Source organism: Bactrocera latifrons, unplaced genomic scaffold (assembly GCF_001853355.1).
Source record: "Bactrocera latifrons isolate USDA-ARS-PBARC rearing strain unplaced genomic scaffold, ASM185335v1 scaffold_203, whole genome shotgun sequence".
Taxonomy (NCBI): Eukaryota; Metazoa; Arthropoda; class Insecta; order Diptera; family Tephritidae; genus Bactrocera; species Bactrocera latifrons.
The window spans coordinates 192,584-215,730 of NW_017535553.1; the positions used below are offsets into that span (position 1 = coordinate 192,584).

The following is a 23,147-nucleotide window of genomic DNA, read 5'->3' on the forward strand; positions in this document are numbered from 1 at the left end:
AACAGTACCTGCAAAACATAGGCGAAATTTCAGCAGTTCCTGACTGCTTCTAAAATAGACTGGCTTTTCATTTGACGCAACAGCAGACTGATAAGAATCAACGGTAGCGGCTTAAAGTTCGCGTGCATTTCTTATATATATTAATTTTTTTTTGGGGTTTGAGGAGAACACAAACTTTTTGATGAATTTCAGCAACTTTTGACGCCGCGTCGTTGCGAATTTGTGGCAGCGCCAAATAAGCTTAAAGTGGAGTGAAGAGCAGTACAGCAACTGGCTGAAAGAAAAGCTTAATTCATAAAGTTTTGCCGACGCGAGCCAACCTCAATTGTTAGCTGTTCCCGACTGAATGCCTTCAACTGATGATGAAGTGAGTGAGTACAACGTGCGTTGAAATGCAAGTGAGTGAGTGAGCGGCGCAGGGAGGGCGGTTCGTGTGGTTAATGCAAGAATGATGATAAAAATACAAAGTTAATTTGTTGCAGCAGTGGAGAGAGTAATATAAATTTGATTTGTTCAAGCAAAGAAGTTGGAATTTGGTGCTTGAAAAAAAATGAAAATGAAGTTTAAACGCCTTAGGCTGTTTGCCTTGCGCGTTGTGTCTTTTTTTTACAAAATTAATATTGTCTGCAACTTTAGTTCATATCAGAAAATTTAGGCTAATGCAACTCAATCTTATTTCATTTCAAAATTGACTGTTTTTTTATAAGTGGTTTTCGAATTTTGACAGCTGGTACTTGATTTAAATTCAGTTTGGTTTATCTTTTAATAATAAAACGATTTACGCTGGCACAACGTTTGCAAATTGTTGACAGAAACGGGTAATTTCAGAATTTTCACTGCGCTAAACCATCCTGCTCCATCAAATGATGACATGGGTGCGTTTGGCTCTAAGTCCATCCCCGAAAAGAGGGATTCTAATAGCTTCATCTCCACTATTTTCCACTGCTCATGCGACATCGCGCCCAGCGGTTTACAGCGGTCAATAAGTGCCGCGATCAGAGGATGTTTTGCAATCTCACTGGCCTACGCCACTGCTTTGGACGTTGTCGGCTTGTCGTCTACGTGTTTGACGTTCAACTTCTCCTCCACGTCTCTGAACTTTCTCTCTTTCTATGGTACTGTCAGTTCGATCTTTGTACAACTCAGCGATTTGCTCCTCTTTGCCACGAATCGCTAATGTTGGATCCGAAGCTGGATCTTAGGTTTTCTTTCGAGTCAGCCACATATCTCGAACGCCACTTTTTATCGCGTTTCATCCGTATTTTTCTCCTTGCTCGACTTCTTTCGGTTCCCCTTTCTTGTTGCCTGAGTTCGAAACCTCGGTCACCTGCTCAGGAGAGGGCAGAAGATCTTCTTCGTTACAGTTCATAGCGCTTTCATGGTTCGAGTTTTTAAGAACTGTGTCACCTGTGGAGCTAGCTTGGCTGTAGTACTATAACCACGGTTCCGTTTTAGTTGAACCGTGGCCGCTGGCGACATAACTTGTCAAGAATTGTGTCCGCCGCTGGTAGCAGCATCGGCTCGTACCGACTTTTGGGCTGATATCCTAGCGCGCTTCGTTCCTTCGCTTTTCTCCATATTAAGTTTTGACTTGGGGGGTCTCTACCACTAGCGTTTTATACCTACTGCCAAGTACCTCATTAGCAATGCCCGCTTTATTCCCCCATTCACCTCCCTTTGAGCTGGCTTATAAAGCAGTCCAGCATAAGGGAATGGACGGGAAATACACCAGCCTTCGCTTGATAATACCTGCCTGTAATGTAGTGATTCAGCCAGGCCCAAGAGCAGCTTGAGACCGCAACATTACCAGCGGCGACACTTGTCCAGTCAACACACGCGAGGAGGATACAGCTAAGAGGAATTTTCGTAGACTCAATGAACCAATCAGTTTATTGAAGCGAACTTTTGGCAAGCGCCTAAAATCACATCGTGGGCATGTGACTTGGTCTTCAAGATCGAGCGACTTAACACTGCTGCACTATTTTTGATTTTTGTGAGGTTATGTGAAGTCACTTGTCTAGGCAGATAAGTCCCAGACGTTTACCGCCTTGGAAGACAATATGCAGCGCGTTATTTCTGACATGCGACCTGGCAACAGAGAGTCGTGGATAATTGCGACTCTCAGCTGGATGCTAATCGATCATACGGCCGGAATCATATTTTAAAACATAATGGCAAGTCGTTATCGTTATAATAAAGCTGAATTCTTGGTTATAGCATTAAATTATAAGCGTTTTATTTCTGCTTGAAAACCAAATGTCTAATAAAAACATCCTTTATAAGCAAACATGAACTAGCTCAAGACCCTGCTTGGACGTACCTATAGAATTTCTAATTTTTCGAAATATTGTGCAACCAAATGGGCTTAAGACTTTTCTACTTCATTATTATACTGTTATGTTGTACACCATTTTATCACGTAATTGATCGAAAATTATTTAATCCCATTAAATTTTATTTGCTGAAATTCTGCAAGCAAGCAAAATGCGAAAATTTCCGAAAAATGCCACAAATTCATGGCTTGTTGCCACAACAAAGCCATATAAATTCATTACTTTCACTACTCTGTCCTAGCCACGGCACATGTGGAGCTGCCGCCAAGGCGTGTGTGCTTCGATTGCTTTTGCTGCAGCAACGTGTATGAATTTAAATTTGCCATGTAGTTGAAAACTCGTATTAAAATCATATGAAGCACCAACTGATTTGCATTCATTGTCCAAGTGTTGGATTACAAGAAAAGCGTTTGCTGCACCTGTGGCAGCACGAAATCTGCACACACACGCGTTCGCACCACCGTTGTTTGTGCGGCATATCCTGGCATCCGTTGGCCGTATTGTCCTCGGCAGTATATTCAGCTCGTCTACAATGTAGTTACTGAGAGCGTAACGTGTTAATGCAAATTGCCACAATAGCTATCAGCTGGTGCGGGTAGCGTGGCGTATTATATCGTTACAAGGATATGAGCAACACGTTCGAAGTGTACGTTGGATGAGTGTAAACGGCAAAAGCACAACAAAAATGTGCCCAGCTGTCTTGGCAATTCACACTTGCATAAACTCGGGGCCTTGCCAATTTGCCGTGCTCCCCGTATCGCTTGAATCGAGCTGTAGTCGGGAACTACTGGAAGTTGTGTTTTCCACAGATTTGCTTCTCCTTTTTCCACTTCGTTTCGTAAGTTGCCAATGATTGTTCGATACGCTTTTGCCGCAAATGACATCCTGTCGCAGCGGCTAAGCTTTCTGGCCGAACACACTACATCTGCAGATTGTCATTGTTATGGCTTTTTATTGTAATTTTTGTTGCATTTGTATGAATATACTGCTCACAACAGCAACACAATGGCGCTGAGCAATCGCCTGCAGCACTTGAGTGTGTCTGAAAAATTTTTCACATACAATAGCGCACCCTTTCTGTAAGCGATCCTACTTTCATTTATGGCAAGCGCAATGCGATGAGTCTCCTACGAATTATAGTCGGTAAACTGCCGTGATGAATAAACTACCTACTTCAGTCGCTCCGTCTCAGGAGGCCCCTTTTTGCTGTGCCTTTTTTCGCTTGTTCTTATTGTTGTGTTTTACGACACTCTCAAGTGATTGATGCGATTGTGTTTTAGGCGGAGTTTTCGGTTGCGCAATTCGTGTAAATTCTGTACATTTGAGTAGCTTCGCCAGCTTGAAAGAATAGCCAAAGCGAGGAGCTGCTTTAAAACCGTTGGGCAATCAGGTGGCGGCCAAGCAACAATACAATTCTCAATGGAAGTAATTAACTAGAGTGGCTCTGTAATGCTATGAATATCAAAATGGCGAACTTGAAGCGCAAATATTTTAAGAGCAATAAGATTTCGGAAAATTCGAGGTATTGCAACATAAGCTTGCAGTTAAAAATTATTCAGGTTAGACTGGTAAGAGAGCTTTTAGGAGGACGGAGTCACGTTTGAAGGCGAGCTAAAGAAAGAAGACGAAACATACCCTCCACTCGATAGTGCGCTGGGTTTGGAACCCGCCACGTATAAAAACTACCAAATGAAAAGACGATGACAACATCTGATGAGTCGACGGTACGATGTTCTGCGGAGATGCATGTATGGGCCCTTGCGCATTAGCCATGGCGAATACCGCATACGTTGGATCGATGAACTGTATGAGATATATGACGATATTGACATAGTTAAAAGACAGCGGATACGCTCTCTCCAGCTCTGAAAGTATTCAACGCAGTACCCGCCTGGGGAAGCAGAGGAAGAGGAAGGTGTCCACTTCGTTGGAAATAACCGGTGGAGAACGAACTGGCTTCGCTTGGAATCTGAAATTGACGGCAGCTTGCGGAAAAAAGAAACGACTATAACCTCGTAAGCAGTATCTACGTCAGTAAAGAAGAAGAAGAAGTAAGCTTTTAGCTCCATTTAATCCAATGACTGGGAAGGGGGTTTTTAGAAGAAATCTTAGAAGAACCTAATGACCTCCTCAATTCTAGAACAGCTAACTTCCTCTATACACCCTAAAGCCTGAAAGGATTCATATATAGAACGATAGATTGAAATTTGAATAATGCGCTGCGATCCTTATACTGACGATTTCGGGGCAATGCATGAGTTTATAGGAAAAGCGGTTATTATCCGTATTGAATCCCAGAAACAGTCTCGCCTGTCGAAGCCTAGGTAGTTGTTGCCAGTGGCGTCTTCTACTGGCCCTTTCCTCTTTCCGAAGGTGCTATCGTAAAGTGTTGAGGCCTTCAGCGAAAAACGCCAGGAGATCGGCAACGGTACGAATCGTATATTGAAAATTCGAGAGATATAAAAAAGGTTTCGCGGCACTTTACAGGTTCTTAAGACATTTATAATAGAATTTTTACAATGAAGACATACCTCCTAAGCTGATAGGTTCTAGAGTAAAACCTTAAAGTACAGAGATACAAAATACAGTAGAGTTAAAGTTTAAATTTCAGCTTTCGCCGATGTTCGAACGTTTTAAATGCGCTCCGTTAATATCGCCAGGATCAGCTTTAAACTTTGTAGTCTGCAGTCAACCAATCATCCGACCTATTCAACATATTCTAGCCATAAATTTTATTTACAACTCACAAAACCACGCCCATCAAAGGCCATTAAGTGCCGTACTTAAACAGAAAGCCGAACCGTTTTATGGCATGCAAATAAAATGGCAACAACAATGCGGAAATAACATAAATAGCTGGGAATACCAAAAACCAACTGTCAACGACAGGTACGAGCAGGCATAAATGTAGTCACACACACATATAATATATTATGTAACTAGGTATGTGAGCGAGGTGGTTGTAAAGTAGCAGCGGCAATGCCGGATAGATAGCATGGACGTAATGGGGCCATGAAGTGCGTCCAGGATAGCCCAATTTGCCAACTTTGCAATTTAATTGCGTTCCGGTAGCACTTACAAGTTGATACAGCAAATCATGGACTCGAGCTTACCTCGTGCGCCAGAGATTCACCATTGCGATTGCTGCACAAATGCTACAGTCAATTGATGGACGGCGAAGGACGGATGATGCCAGCGACTGGCGGTGAGGCAAAGTGGCTGAGAGGTAAGCAGTGTCAGCTTAAATACCGATATATACGTAGTAGAGTGTCTGTACATATGTATGTACATATGTATTAGTGAAGAGCCTGTTTGCTGCAGTATTTTCATCCCCTCACCGCTGATTTGGTGGCGCGTAAAAATAGAAATGCGTAGCTATTAGTAATCAAGCACTCCAAGGACAACAAGCAGCATGAAGGCAACGCCGGCATAGTTAGACAAATACCTAGGGGAGAATAAAAATAAAACGAGTCTTATTGATTTTCTCGAGTGATGATTCTTTTATGCCATTCCATGCGCTTCATTTACTCTTTGTTTCAATGCTGGCAACGCCACCAGCGGCCATGGTCAGGAGATGACAAATAGGCGTAAAGTGTGCGCACTCGATACGGTTGACCAAGCGAACGCGCCTGAATTTATGCAGCACAATTCAATTGAATTGTTGATTAGCGAAAACGGAAGCGGCGCGGCATCGCATGAAAACAACAACGACAGCAAAAGCGAAAATGTGGAACAGACAGGAAATTGAAAATATTTCTCGCACATTGTTGCTGTTGTTGTTGTGTTGGGGTAAGAGCAAACGCCATGCGAGACACAAAATGAAAATAATCCAAAGTTTATAAGGAGTCGGGGAGGCTTAAAGGCAGTTGTGTAAGACTTCCATTCCGTTAATGGCGGCCGGAAAACACAGCACACTCCGTCATGAAGAAGGAAAGCGCAAAGACGGCCGAGCAGATACCGGAAAGAAATATGACCGGGATTATGCATGGTTGCTGAGCGCGCAGAAATCTTTTGGGCGCCACCACTTTATTCTGGATTCCTTGCATGAGCAGGCAATTAAGTGATGCGTCCGTCCGCCCAAAGCTCAGGGGATGAAAATGCAATTTGAATTGCCGCTTATGGAAATGTGATCGTATTGGGATAGGAGTTGGAAACAAAGTCTCATTAAGAAATGTTAAAAAATAAAAAAAAAACGCTTTTGTGTTGTTGAAAAGTATAATTGCAAATTTAACTGGTTATAACTTGGGGCTAATTTAATTCACCGCCAAAATGTGGCTTAAATGATTCAATGGCTTATTTTTTAATTGAATACTCTTCTAAGTGGGAGCAAAATGATAAAATGAAATATTATTTTTTGTTGTAGCAATTCGCCTTTTCAGCGAAAATTCTCAATAATTTTTTATTCGAAATTTTTATTTCAAAATCGAATATGTCTTTTGACTCACAACTAAGCAGAGCGGCGATACTTGAACTTATTAACAAACCTAACCTTCGTAGAGTGTATTTGTGATAAGACTGGTATTGCTGCCAGGCCACAGCGGAATCGCAATGGACGTGCGATTTTTGATCAGTCATCAATTTTAACCTAACCTACAAAAAAAAAAATCCATAAGGATGGGAACGGGCAGTGTGTCGCCTGTTTTCGAGCGTTTGGTTGCTGAATTTAAGGGCAACTTGAGCTCACAAGCGTTGGTGAGCAACCAGAACTTATGAAGTAGCGAAAGACTTCTGGTTCAGTGTGGAACGTAGGTCATTGAACTGCTTGCTCTTAGCTAACCTTACAGTGCCGCAAGGAGAGGCGTCCTAACTGCTCACTGTCCTAATGACACTAACGCGGTAATGCTCAGGTTTTTGAAGGACGCAACTTGTGAAAGTTGCAATGAAGAAGACGAGGTGGAAACATCTAGACACTTTCTCCTTCACTGTCCAGCTTTGGCCAGACTAAGGTTGAAGCATTTTAGATCTCATACCGGCAAAAGAGCTTCAATTTGTTACATGTTTTTGTAGGTTATATATTATTTTGAGGTCAAATATCCTCCTAGGGAACTACAGTTATTACTAATTATTACTATTATCAGCCATTGAGAAAGATTCGCCGTAGACAATGCCACTCTTAAATTATTCTTCAATTTCCACTGCATGTGATATGCGACGGTCAATGGACAAACGTCTCTAGCCGTCCAAGAAATGATTTTCCTGGCCTCACGAGGAATCAGCCTATTTACCTAACCTGATCCAACTTAACCACCGAAAGTCGTTTCGCTTCTATAAACGTTTGCAAAAAAAACTTTCTCTACTCGCATATGGGAGTAAAATTAGTCACCTTCCCTTCAGAAAGCCTCAAACGAAAAATTCATACTTAAATAAACACATTTAAATCTTGATTTACTCGCAATTAAATATTTTTGCCATTACTCAGTCGTAATTGCCCACACATTTATCGCTTAATAATTTAAACTTGACTACGGCACATCACGTGACTACCACTCTTCTTGCATTTAACTCCCACCGCATTTAGCTTTAGCAACAACAATTACAAACAACCGCTCAACTTATGTGGCACACACTCATTTGGTCTAATGCGCGGCATAAAAGAGTAATTTTAGAAAATTCTTATGCGGCGAACACGTTCCCCGTTTGAGTCATAAATTTCTGTTTTTGCACGCAGCAGCATAAATTTATTTATAACAATTGCTGATGCCACATTTTTTGCGTGCGCGTACTTCTATCACTATAAATACCCCTGGCGGAGTGCCGAAGTAAATATCTCTGCGAGCATAAAGTTATGTATGTAGGTATGCGCGCATGTCTAAGGGATCCTTTTAAAAATCCGTTAAGCCAAAATTTATGCGTCGCATAAATGACAAATGAAACATTACCGCAGACGTAATGAATGTGTGGATTTTATTAATGGGCTACTTAAAAATTGTGGAATTCCTTTGGTTCCAAAGAAGTATGTGGTCTCTAAGAGCGTAGAATTGCCAGAAGTTGAAGTAATTTTAACCATTTATTGAGTGACTATGAAAATTAAATTATTAACGCTTACCATCAGGGTTTTACACTAAAGCGGTAGCACTAAAAGAATACCAATTATTACATACCTGAAAAAAGAAGAAAAATAAATTAGAATAATATCTAACTATGATAGTAATAAGTAAAAATAATTGGTTAAAAACCTTTTCGCACTGTCAAATTAATTTAGTACACTAAGATTATAATTGAGAAACCATTTTTTCCTCTCCCACAGTCGGCCACTCGATTAACAATACGCTTGATTAACGATCAGCTGTTATGATTGCTTCTGTTCTCCAATTTGTGCCTTTTTTCACGATTAAAATTCAATTGCCATTTCATCAATGCACCGAACTAAATTTACAGTGTGCACAACTCCCTCAAAGTTGCATTCTTTCAGTTTCAACTCGACTTCAATTCAATTAAGAATTAATGTAGTAAAATAGAATTTTTACCATACAAAAAATCGATCCAAATGAGCGCCAGATAATTGATCAATTAACCTCTGTGCGAAAAGGCTATACTTTTATTTCCAGAGCAATAATAACAAAATCGGCTTTAACTGTATTTTAGTTATCGTTGCTCAAAAACTTTTACAAGGTCTATAAGCAATCAAATCAAGCTGGTTGTGGTTCATATGGTTAGAGTGATGTGAAAAAAATAACCAGTACATGATGATGAATTTTCAAACATCATCTTAATTGAGCAATTAAGAGAATTGAACTTTTCCCAACTTAACTTTCCTAACTATATAATATATATCTGATAGCGTTATTAGTATTTAACTAACAATTTAGGTCAAAGACATACTGTCACCTTAGATTTCAACTAATATTGATTTCACAAAAAGTCCAAGGCTTTGCCAGACATTGACAGATGACACTGACATTAATTGTGCCATTTGACTCGGATTTAAACTTTTTTCCTAAATTGCTTTTTTTTTAAGTTCATTTAATGACATATATGTCAATTATGTAGTGTATGTCGGGCAGATGTTTATTTACGACGAGAGAAGTTTGTCTGGCGATTTTAAGAATGAGAAAAAATTTAACAAATAGTTTGCTTGCAATTATTTTTTGGAATCCCGGCTAGGAAATTCTTAAAAGTGTTGCAGAAGTGTTTTGAGGAGCCTACTTTATCCCGCACACAAGAATTTTACTGCCACGAACTATTCAGTGAAGGTTTAGAAGTCATAGAAAACTTGCCTCAAACGAGTGGCCTACCGCACTCTGGAAATGACGATAACATTGGACAAACAGAGTTTGAAAATTGTTTTGTTAGTATCGGAGAGTTAACAGAGGATTTCAACATCTCTTACTGATCGACCTAACACATTTTGGTTAATGTTTTGGGTGTGAAGCATGTCAATGATGACGTGGATAGTGCCCGCAAAAGAGAAGCTTAACAGAGTAGTTCATGAACGCAACATGGAAACTGTCCAACAATCTAGCGAATGGAGCTCCAAAAAAATAGCCAAATTGAAAAAAACATTAAAATATTAATGTGATGGTCGCCGTTTTGCACATTCCAAGTCATGTGCGAGAAACAAATTGGTTTTATACCACCGGATTTGTAGGCTGAAAACTCATAGATTTTTCAACACGACAATGCGTCGCCACATTCTAGGATGACATGAAATTTTGGCCGAGCACGATCGTCATCACTCTGACATCATATTCGCAAAATTTTATTTCTTGCTTGCGAAACTGAAAAATCCGTTTCGTGGAACGCGCCATAAGTCCATTGAAGCCATTAAAAGTTATACGCTGAAAGCACTGAAGGTTCCAAGCCTCGGCTGAGATGACTTATAAGTAGTGTATGGAAAATTGGATTAAAGTCGGCATGCTGGTATCCGCTCAGAAGCCTATTTTGAAGGCAATAATAAAGATTTGTATTAAAGTAAGTGAAAATGTAGTTTTAGAGAACAGCTTGGGTAATGTTTGATCAGATGATAATATTGATATCATGATAGTATTAAAGACTTGAAGTTCCCGTTGATAACGGAAAAACAATGCTAAAATAACAATAACTACATATTATGTTTAAGTGACAACATTACTTGTATTAGCATTCAAATCTCCCATAATTGCCTGTTTCGACAAAGGCTTCAAACAACAACTTATCGCATATTATTTAAATGATATGAAGTTGTGATGTCGCAAACCTGTCAACACAATAATTGGATTAAAATAAAAATCATATAAATAACACTAAAGCACTAAGTATGAACGCAGAGAGGAGGAATATAAACATATGTACACATATACATATCCCGCATCCATGGCATGGAAGCCCTTATACGAAAGCTTGTACGCTTAACCAGCTCTTTGCGGTACTGCAAAGTTAACAACAACAACTACATGTGTGTAGAGGGTGACAACTTCTCTATTTACTATTATGTCAGAGACAAGCAACCATGCAAGTTGAAATATGAGTGTCAGGGCGGAGTAAAGTACGAGCAAATAAAAAGTCAAGTGGCAATAAACTGCTTAAAAGGTAACGACAAAAGTTAAAAAAACCCTTCTGAGTATAATGGGAAAACGCATAAAAATAACGACATACTTACATACACACACATTCATATATATTACTTGCATGCGAAAAGAAATATTAGAGCGAACTTGAAAATTCGTTTCGGCCACCATAGAAGGTTAAGGTTCTAAGGCACACACATATACACTTACATATCTACATACACATTTACAAATGTAGTAAAGCTTCTTAAGTGTTTGAATGGTGATTTCAAAGTGATAATGACTGGCTGTACAAGCGAAAGCTTAGCTGCTTGCCACCACATGAAGAAAGAAAAGAAAATATTTTAGATGTAAGCACAGCTCAAATATGGAGGTACATTACTGGAATATATATGAATATGTATGTACATATGTATGTGTAAATATGTATGTGGCTGCATGTTTAGCCAACAAGTTGCAGTTGCAAACTCGACACCGAAGAATTAAATCCCTTAGCCACTGCATACTTTTGTGCGCCAACTAAAGCCATACGATAATGAAATGCTATACCCTCAAGCGTGGCGATTTCTAAGTTTTTAACTAAGCATGCATGTATAGTTCGTACATGTCTATGTGTGTGTGAGTTTTGTAACTTCGTAAGATGATTAAATTTTCAAAGTCTCTAGAAAATGTGGCGGCTTCCACAAGATTCCTTAGAAATACTCATAGAAATGTGAGTATTCGTGCATATTATGCGGAAAATTTTGTGCGAGAAACGTGTGCATATAGCAGACTAAAGACCGTAGTTGAGTCTTAAGCGTGAATATTCTCTAAATGGATTATCCCACTCAATCGAGCATTTTTAGACCACAAATATAGATGACGTCATACTTGTTCCTCCTTACTGGCACAGATAGCGCTTACGCGATTATAGACGAGTTAACAACGGCGCGCTAGTCGTTATTCCTTTTCGCTGTTTGGGTGTAGCCAGGTCCTTCTCCACCTGGTATTTCCAATGAACTATGTCAATGTATCTCATACAGCTTACCATTCCATCGCATGCAATATTCGCAGTGGCCAACGCGCAAAGGACCATAAATCTTTCTCACAACTCTTAACATTGACTCATCATCGCCCATGCCTCTGCAAACTATAGCAGGACGGTAATAATGAGTGACTTATAGAGTTTGGTTTTTGTTCGTCGAGAAAGGACTTACTTCTCAATTGCCTACTAAGTCCGAAGTAGCACCTGTTTGCAAGAGATATTCTTCGTTGGATTTCGAGGCTGGCATTGCTGTTGCTGTTAATGCTGGTTCCAATATAGACAAAATTATCTACAAATTCGAAGTTTATGACTGTCAAACTGTCAATAGTGCCCTGGGAGCCTTGCCCCGAGTGTGACGACTGTTTATTTGTCATGAGATATTTCATCTTGCCCTGGTTCATTGCCAGGCCCATTTGCTTTGCTTCCTTATCCAGTCTGGAGAAAGTAGAACTATCGGCGCGGGGGTTGAGGCAAATGATATCAGTATCATCGGCATACGCCAGCAGCTGCACACTCTTTTAGAGGATTGTACCGTATTCGATTAAGTTCTGCACCTTGAATTATTTTCTCCAGAAGCAGATTGAAGAAGTCGCACGATAAGAAGTCACCTTGTCTGAAACCTCGTTTGATATCGAGCGGCTTGGGGAGGTTCTTCCCGATCCTGGCGGAACTTTTAGTATTGCTTAACGTTATACATTTTATAGTTTCGCGGGGATACACAATTCAGACATCGCGGCATAAAGGCAGTTCCTTTTCGAAGGAGGTGGTCCATTCATGGGTCTCTTCCAAGACTTGGAGCATGAGAATATCTTAACGGTTGTTGATGTTCCAGATCTAAATCCACACTGATAAAATTACTTGTTTTCCTTTGTGGACGAGAGGAATTTAAGCAGAAAAATCTTTATCATCGAATAAATTTTTTTCTGACGTTATCTTGGAGATCGACTGCGGGATCAATGGAATCCAAAGTTTTTMAAAATAAAAAACGTTTTTCCTGACTTGCAGGTGGATTTATTCATTCATAATAAAATTTCTAGAGTTCAAAGAGAGAAAGACTTTGACTGCGTAAAATTTTTCATCCTGAAAAATTCGGAGGAACAGCGATCTGTACATAACCTTGCTGTACAAGATAATATTGGGGCGAGAAGTTTTTCCGCTCATCCGAAACTTTTTACACTTTACTCTTTCATCATCAAGTTAAGACGTGAAATTACTCAAAATTATGAACATGAATTCAAAAGTCAACAAGTAACCAACACCAACAACATTTATCAAAAAACCACAATATAGTCTTGCAACAAAAGGTGAACTCAATCGAATGCTTTAAACAACTAAAACGGAAAAGTCAAAGCATTAAAAACTTTTATTGGGCGCTTAGAGCTTTGTCATACACAGAGATCATGTGAGACAGCAAAAGCTGTAGTAATATTAGCAAAAGTATAAAACTGCACACATTTACCAGTATAAAATTAGTACATATTTTAATTTATACAAAAAGGTGACGCAACAAACAACGGCACAATGGACCCGCTGCTTTGTGCAAGCTCTCGAAGTAACGGATGTGAAAAGGACCTAACTGACTGCCATACGTCGTGAGCTTTCTTCAACCAAACTAGAGACCGCAAACGTTTTAGCGTGACATAAGCGGCCAAGACTTTAGCTGAATAGCATAAAATGTAGAGAATGATTATGATATCCACAACAAACTGACACACACCAATGATAAACTGACTGACAGGACTTCGTAAGCCTCAACAGCAGCACAATGGTGCTTTCACGCTGCACTCGTCGTCWTAAGGCGAAATCCACACCGCCTTCTTGACATTTAGACTTCTCAATGGWGGACAGCTCGAAGATACCGAATATATGTATGTATGTAGGTWGTAATGGAGYACATTGTTATTATCACGTGCAAGGAGTCTGCCAGCTGGAAAAATGAGAGTAGCAAACATAGGGTAATGGATAGGATGAGCAGAAGCGCAAAGGAATAGCAAATGCCGCGTTTAAATGAGTTGAATTGACACACCGGAAACAGGAAAGCTTACTGTTGTCAACGTCGACATTGCAAAAACAGATATCCAACCTAAATACTCACGCCACCTACTGCACACACGCACACACTGCAATGGCGCACGCAACCACTGTTGCTAGCAGCACACTTTTGTTGCAMGYATTGTGYCTGACGTAACGGTGTAAAGGACACGGATAATAATAAGGCTCGTTTGTTTGAATGGCACTAAAGCAACGCTGGGTTAACGCGCAGGGGGTGGTCTGCGGTAGGGGGCGGCATTGCAAAMATATAGCCATTGTGGCATTGTGTGCTTGTGCGGCCTTTCATGGCAATATAAATGCTCTGATGAGTGTGGTTTTAGTTGGCAACTGGCAATGAAAGCTCGTTAAAGCAAAGGACAGCGTCTGATAGATGGACAATACGGCACAACCACACCCACGCACCGGCAGGAAGTTAGACAGAAATATGATGGGCAATTAAGGACAATAAAAGCTTTGAACTTACTATAATAAAGGTGAAACATTGCGCATGAATTCATTTGCTGCTAGCGCCACGAGTGGAGCGTGTGTGCGTGCTATTGTTGAGGTGTTGCAAAGTTAATAAAATGCTCGTAAACGGAATGGTTGTTAAAGGGATAATTCTTATTGAAGGCAATTCGTAGAATGATGTGCAATTACTTTAAAGGTGTTAATATTTTAGAAGAAGACATTGTAACAATATAGCACAATATTGAAATACTTTTAAGAATGTCATCTACTTTGGCGCTCCAATTTCGTTGCTGCTTTTGAGGATGCTTTGCATACAACTACGAACGATATTTGTTAAAATTTTTTTCAATTCATTAATTAGTTTTTAAACTGAATTTAGAATTTTTTTTAAATTTATTTAAAAATATGTCCTTGAACCGACGTAGTGGTAGTTGGTTATCACTGGAACTAGGAACTTTTGCAAATCTTTAAAATACATTTTTTCATTAATTTCATGGTTTTTTCCGACTACTTTCTCATATTCAAAACCGTTTCGTATTTTTCAAAAATCCTCGTCACACATATTAGATAGATCTACCATTAAAACTTTAAGCAATCGATGCAACCGTTTTTTTTTTAGAAATCATGGACACCAGTTTAAAAGTGATGTTTTGAGAAAAACACGTTTGAAAGCTCAAGTCACGTGCTTTAAAGACTTTACTTTATTACTCCTGTGACTTTCCAAATAAATTCAATTTCGGAAAATTACTTTACCAGTGCATTCTATGCATCCTCTAGATCAGGTTGATGTATTCCAGTCTTTCAGTTAGTGCTATTTTGGTGAAAAAAATATTCTAACTTTTACGTAGAACCACACAAAGCACAAAGCTTTCCAAATTATTATTTTTTGTTTCAGATTGCTAGGAGGGTTGAAATCGTGGGTCACATGCCAATTCTAGTTGCTAAATTAGAAATTAATTAATAAAAAATTAATACTAAAAATATAAATTGTTTTTTTTACACTTTAGAAATATTCTGAAAATCATTGTTTTATACTAGAATATCCCCTCAATGTTTATAACCAGTGTCGCAATCAGAGGAGGGAAATGGGGGACGTTGCCCATGGTTTACGTTTCGTCGTGAAGGAGCCATTGACTAGCTTTAAGAAATTAATAGGAACAAAAAGCGTTTTAGAACTTCACGCCCAAAATACCTATCATAACAATATAATGGTTGAACGCTTTTTTTCGACACTTCACCGCATGAAAACGTGGCTGAGGACGAACATGCTGCCGTCTGACGTTGCTGCACACGTATGATTTTAAAGTCACTGCAGAAGTTCTCGAAAGAATCTCAAAATTTGGTCCACATCTTTTGTTTTGTGAAAATTTTCTATTCAACTTATATAATAATCCTCATATTTCAAGTAAATGTTTATATAACCTCCTTCATAAAATCGATGGCAATTTAATATTTGAAGGCAATATAAGATACATATATATTAATTTCAATTAGAATCATTAAAATTCACACAAGCCAAGCTTTTCTTAATCCCCACAAAGGTGATATGTTAACGAACTTGCAGCTGCTGAGAAACAGTTTCGCGTTTGGCCCACTTCTGTCGGGCGTAATTTCGTATGCAAATTACTTGTCGCTGCTTGCGGTGCAACAGGTAATTGAACTTAAATCAGCTACATCAATGGCAAACGCCAGTGATTCATTTTGTTTCATTATTTAATGCTTATAAAGACTTTTTTCAGAGCAACTACAGCGTTTCAGTTAGCGCGCTACCGCAAATTGCTTCGAAACCGGTTTAACTGACATTTTTTGCGCTCACTTATGGCGCTGCATAGTGTTATATGGAGTTTTGTGACTGACTTTGACATAAAGGCGACTGATTAAGGTGTTAACAAGCGCAGCGAATGAGAATAATGTCAAAAAATAAAAACAAAATAGAAGAATACGTTTCTACTGAAATTGAAATACGGCAGAAAAAGTATAAGTTAGGTTAACTTTTATTTAAATATTTCTATTTTTGTTTATTTTCCATCATTCTGAAAACAAGTCGTTTATTGAAAAAGAAAATAAGTTAGAAATACTATAACCATGTTGATTTCTTTGTAAACAATGCTATTTCACAGCTCATGCCCAGTTCGACCGCTCAGTTTGCTTGTTTTTTGAAGCAAAAGTCGTGCAAGCAGCAATTCAAGTTCATTGACAAGCGACCGCGTGTCGCCATATTGGCTGTCATGTAGACACACAGCGCATGCCGCTACCTCCGTTCGCCCACACAACACGGCATATGTATTCACACAAACAGACCTGACTGCACTCAGACAGTATTTTGTGCTCGAAATCGCCATTCACTGATCAGCACCGAATTTGGACACACGCCAATTGCAAGCCGGTTTTGGTAGCTTGTTCCTCCGGACTAAAAAACAACGCCGTCATAGCGTTAATTCATCAACACGAGCTGACAAATTTTTCTGCGTTTAGGCTTTTACGCATTTTACTTGCTGTACATTATAAATTATTAAAAGTTTTTCACAGAAAAATTATTTTTAAAAATGTAAAATAAAAGTAAAAAAAATATAAAAACAACTGCTGCTCCTAAAAGCGGGTTTAGCCAGTTTAATCTTCTGAATGAAAAGCATTATGACTTCATAAATAACAAAAAAACTTAAAATAAAGCAATAAAAATTTCACACTGTTAAGCCTGCCACTTAGCACTTCTTATTTGTCTACTTCCTTAGCACTTCAAATATTAACAAAATTCATGGCACTCCAGCCATATTAACAAATTTACCAGCTTAAATCGTCAATATTTGTTTCGAGCAATTTCGGCATAGTCAAACTTTAAGTGCATACAAATTCTCAGTTTGTAGCTATTGGTATGCAAATATTCTTAGGTTGACAAAAAACGTCTGTTGGCAGCTTTGTGTGCTCTTTCAAAACAAATTGTAGTATAATGCTCGTGTGTCTGAAATAACAAAGACTTTTGTTGAATTTTTACTTAGGCGAGAGATGTTTTTTAAAGACAATTGCTTATTGGCATAACAACAAAATGATGTCTTAGTCCTAAGCACTAAAATTGTAGTGGTGAACATGAAAACGACGTCACTATTATGGATTAACGCTAAGTAATGGAGACAAAAGCAAAAAGAAAACAAATATTCACTAAAATATTCATCAAATTAAAGGTTAACCACTTATCTTCAATGAAAGTACATTTTATTGATATTTGTGAGGTATATTTTTGGCTTTATTTGTATAACTCTTAAACCACTTTTAGGAGTTATAGACACTTGCAAGTCAAAAAAGCGAAAATATCTTGTCAAATAAAAAAGTTTTCCGAACAAAAACTTTATTCCGATCGTTGAGTTCGAATGTAAACTATGTACAGTATCTAGTGGTGGTTCGATAGCGCGGGTTCCGACAAAACGTACAAGGTGCGTTCCAAAGCAAACAGGACAAAAAACAAAACAGAACAAATGTTTTTTCCGGCAAATACAGCTTTTTGCACGATCCAAAAGCTCGTTGGCCGGTATGACCGACAGTATACCGATGCAAGCCTTTTGAATGGCTTGCTTTCCTTTCACGGGCAAATGCATTTTTGATGATGGATGTTGATAATTGTCCGGATTAATTCACGATTCTTTTGGTGGTCTTCCACGTTCATCATTTATCACATCAAAGTCATATTATCTCTGAACTGTTGAAACCAATTTTTGCATGCTTCTGCTTCTTCTCATAGAGCATGATCACCATATTCCTCGAATAGCATTTGAAGGGACTCTGCAGCACTTTTCTTCAAATGAAAACAAACAATTAATGCTTTCCGCAAATCATCACTTTTTATTCAATCTTGCTTATATTAATATTAAATTATTATCCGTTAGCTTTAAGTATGTAAGGCAATAAAATTTACTCATAAATAATTTCACATCGCTCTTTCTCATAAAAACGAAAATTAAAAAGAAAAATCGCTGGATTTACAGCTTTTACAAAAAAGTCAGCGCATTGTGTGTATTAAAAATTGCAGACTGTGGCCACAGTGTATATTTATTCGTCGTTTGCTGATGTTTTATTAAATTCAATAAATATTCTTTTGGTTGACGGTCGAATAATTCAGCGCTACTGATTTTCCGCGCCATTGGCAAGGCGGCATGCAAAAAGGTATGCGAGCAATTTCATTTCACATGAATTTGCCGCCAGCCCTTGCCGCAAATCGAACGTTGCGCGCTTACAGCTGAAAAAATTTGTCATCGCTGATGGCTTTTTAATAATGTTTTATTGCGACAGCCGCTTTAAAAAGGGGTATGAGCATATGTTATGTTGTTACAACGGATTTATTGGCTTGATGGACCACAGCCGAAGGGCGAGTTGGGCAAATTTGATTGTGTTTTTATTTAATTTAAAGTAGGCGTGCAAGCTGCAGTTTTTGTGTGATGATTCACAAGTGTATTACCAGAGATATATTGGATAGTCGAAAAAGTCTTTTCGTACTTTCTCAATAGATGTCGTTGCAGTCGTATAGTATAAGTGTCATACCATAAGTGTTGGAAGAGTGAAACTTTAAGTTTAATTTAACCAAAAAAATTAAATTCGGTGAAGTTGAAAAAAAAAGGTGAAATACGAAAAGAATCTTTCGACTACCCAATATATACTACCTGTGGAGTATATAACAAATTCTATTAAGATTTGCATATAACTTTTATACCTTTATCCATTATTTGTGTTTAATCTTCTGTTATGATTAATGCATTCCATTTAATGAAAGAGGTATGTTAGGTATTTCGTAGTCAATTCGGTTATTTATACCAAAAACCTCTACCTATACAATTATATAAAAATATATATTTTTATTATTTAAAAAATAAGAATAAGATTAAAAAAGTTATTGTCAGAAGTGGGATTCGAACCCACGCCCTCAGAGAGGACCAGAACGCTCCGTTTAACTCGCTTAGCGAGTAAGCTTATTCACTTGAGTCTGGCGCCTTAGACCGCTCGGCCATCCTGACATATTTCACTTAATCAATCAATGTGCTAACCAGTGCTGAGCACTCGCCTCTAATGTACTGAGAGTCAGAACAGTGAAGTTAGAAACAAACGATCAATGTAAAGAGAAAGAGAGACGGAGAGAGATTATATGTAGACGAGCAATAGAAATAGAGAATATGCATGGAGTGGAAAGAGAATTACAACGACAAGTGATGATCGAAGCAAAATATTCTAGCAAACGAGCTACAACAAGCCCCATGTTATTACTAAAATAGGTAGCCGTAAGTAAATTGTATAATCTGAGTGGATCATTGTGAGCGACAACTAATGTAGAAACTAAAATATGAGCATACTAATCGTAAATTAATAAATTTATTTGTTTATGCCAGCCATCTTACTATAAATTCACATTATGGGCTTTCATATTCATTATTTTACAAATAAATTATCTTTGCCTTCAGGCGCATTTCAACAACTTTGGATTAAGGCAAATTATTTGTGTACACTTGTGCGTGCTTAGCTTTACTGCCTAAATTTACGATATACAAATTTATTGCCTCTACTTACACTTGAAAGTCTTCGAAGCAATACAAGTTGTATTTTATCACAATTTCCAGCAATTACACTAATCAATTATCGCAAAGCTTTTGAACCGCTTATCTAATCACAGCTGGCAGCATCCAAGCCAAGCATATGCATCTGTTTGTATGTGTATTGTTCCAAAGCATTGACTTTCTTGTAATGAAATGAATATCTAACGAAACCCACTTGCAATTAAGAAAATTGCACACAATAAAAGACGGCAAGAAGAAGCAGCAGAAGCTGTAGCTGCAGCTGCCACGGAGATACAATGCTGTCTGGGGTAAATGATGAGTGAAATGAGGGCAAGCGCCTTGTACGGCCGTAAAACAATTTAAAACGAGCGTAATGCCACGAAGTGGTTCATTGCAAGTGAGCTGGTGCATAGTCGTTGCAACATCGAATGAAGACGCGCCCCGCCGAATGCCTACAATTTTATCTCTGATGTTTATACGAGTTGTCGACAAGCTCAAATTAATTACACAACGTTGCGTAAATAACAGCAAAATGAGCGCGTCGCAGTGCGAAACAAAGTTGAATTTCTGATGGAGACTTAGATAAAAAAAAAGTCATACTAAATGCGTCTATATGGTCGGTAAGTAAATTTAACCCCTGGTAAGTATGGAGATATGTATGTACCACCAAATGCCTTAGAGCAGCTACAGAAGTCACCCCGTTGGTTGGTCTATAACTTTATTCGTGCAGATCTTTTTTTAAATCAAAATTTAAGTGTTTATTTATGAAGACAGAAGTATTACCTATTTGTAGCTATAGTACTTACTAGGCGTTCTTCTTCAACCGGATAAAATAGTAGTCTGAGCAGCGAGGTCTAGGTTATAAGGCGGATAAAGAAAACTTCACAGCTGCTGTTCTGATAGAAAGAAGATGCAGAACGTTACTTTGGTATCCTGAATGTTCGATTTTGACATTCGAAAGGCTGGTTGGCCAGGGTGAAACCTGCATGGCTTTTTGCGTTCAGGGTTGTCGCTATGGATCCATTTTCCATCAGCCGTCACAATCCGATGCAAAGATTACTTTTTTGTCGTCTGACATTCAAAATCGTCTTTCAAAGTTTCTTATCTTCGATTCATTCCTTGCTTTGGGATCTATCCGGCTGTTTTTAAACGTATTGACAAGGCTGCTTGAATGGGCCTCAAATACTTTTTGAGGAGAGCCTCATGTTTGGTAACAAACTTCTTCAAGTAATTTCTTTCCCAAAGATTGTTTGGGCTCTCCTCAGCTTGGCAACAATCTTCTTCAAGCTATTCTTTCGATTCCTAAATTTCAAATTTTTTTGGCCGCCCAACAAGACGTTCTGCGCCAAAACCCCACTTTTAAATCGTACACGTTCGCTCAGCTGAAACATGTTCGCCATTAATTTCCACCAAAATACGATGACTTTCGACTGAGGTTTTCGTCAAATTATCTGGACTTCAAACTCTTCATATTTATGGAAATCGCAAAAGGTCTAGTATTCGAGAAGGTTCTTTCCCCGACTAGGGAGCTCACATAGGTAGTCATCGCTTTGGTGGGTCTCACTTTTTAGGAACAACCTCAGTTACGGAAAATCATTAATTTTTTCTTATTAACTATATAAAAAAAGGAGAACACGCAACAAGTACTGCAGAACCTACTAAATCATGAAAACAATGGACGAAATTTCGAAACCATTTCTCTTTCATCAACGGCAACATTATTTGCTAAAACACACTGAATAGGCAATAAAATTGCGTTGGCGGCAAAATTAATAACAATAAACCATGTGTGGCTGAAAGCAAAGCAGTCGTCTGCAATACTTGTCAGCAGCATTGTTCTATACGGCTTGGATGAGGCTTTTGATACTTTAAGGTGAACTCAGAGAAGTCGAGCTGAAGCAGTTTCAGTCTGTCATGCCTGCGCCGTTCAAATGGAAAATAAGCTAATAACTTGGTTAATACCAGCAACAAAAACATACCAAATATCCATATTAGATTGCTCAAATGTTTGTGAAGCGATAAGAATACATACTCCACCTATTTCATAATCGTCTGTAACTTCGTGTATGCTCAAGCACATTGCAACAACTTACATATAATATTCAGATGCTTTTCCGCCTCAAAGAGCCTTGGCTATATTGTATTACTGTAGCAATTAGTTGAACTCGGGAGCTCGGGAACCCGGCGCTGGCTGATAATCGAACTGCCGCACTGTGTCTGATGCAAGGCTGATAAGACACAGCACAAAACGTTTTATTACAATGAAAACAGTTCATTACCGCAGCACTTGGCCGTAGTACGTACATGCTTCGTACCGTTATCTGGTGCCACCAACTCTCACCGTTGCATCGCCAAATGAGCTTCGAATTATGGGCGGTAGTGGACTAATGGCTATTGGCTGAGCCAACAAACAAACATAGAAATTATGCATTGTCCGGGAGGTGGCCGTGTTGGCTGGCTGCTAGTGGCTGTTTGCTTCTGCAGTGGCAAAGTTTACTTAGTAATTAAGAAAATGACAATTAGTCAAGTGGACGTTTTGTAGACGAAATGAAAGATTAGGAGATCAGATAGTAATTGCCCGGCCTGAGGATAGGCGCAAATGTAGAAAAACCCGCAGGATATTTGCGCAATGAAGTAAAAGATTAATAATTATTTGATAGAAGTAAAATATGAAGTASAAACATGGATTCGAGAAACGGTTTGCTCTGACAAAAAAAGTAAAAGTGCTTAAAAGCGTAAGTGCTTGAGGCACTCATAGAGTTTTGTTTCGATAAAGCAAAACTTATTTTTACTACTTAGCTGTGTATAAATAAGTCGATAGGTCGGTGAATTAGCTGTTTAACGACACATCTAGACCGGTTGTAAAAACCGGTTCTAAAGTCCCCTCACACAATTGTCTCATTAGACAGTGAACCGTTTGTACTTTTATTAGAGTTCCTATATTATTCTTTTTAAATTTAAATAGTGGACATATGCGGCCGACTCAGTCATACTATTAACAACATGGGACATAAAAAAAAAWTTTCCGCAGCCTAATTATACTGTAGACCCTCTTCTGGCTAGTTCATTTGCATCATAGTTTCCAGGGATATCAGCATGTTCTGGAAGCTATTGCTTTGTTTGTCGTGAAATAGAATGTTAGATGCACTATTTCACTTTCTTTGATGAAACCCTAAAAGACTTTAGTGATTTCACATCTATCTGGCTGTATGTATATATTCCTTGTCAGAACAAGAATTTAATTGCTGCAATCTCTGCTTGGAAGCTAGCA

The 23,147-nt window shown here is 38.6% G+C and overlaps 1 protein-coding gene and 1 non-coding gene across 4 annotated transcripts in view; both read right to left on the reverse strand.

The window, feature by feature from the left end:
- LOC108968122 (centaurin-gamma-1A) overlaps positions 1 to 23,147 on the reverse strand; it is a 262,919-nt gene that overhangs the window by 148,496 nt on the left and 91,276 nt on the right. The gene's annotated exons all lie outside the window — the stretch shown is intronic.
- Trnal-caa lies at positions 19,223 to 19,342 on the reverse strand. Its single transcript has 2 exons — positions 19,305 to 19,342; positions 19,223 to 19,267 (listed from the first exon to the last, which is right to left on the reverse strand). It is a non-coding gene; the product is annotated as a tRNA-Leu (tRNA).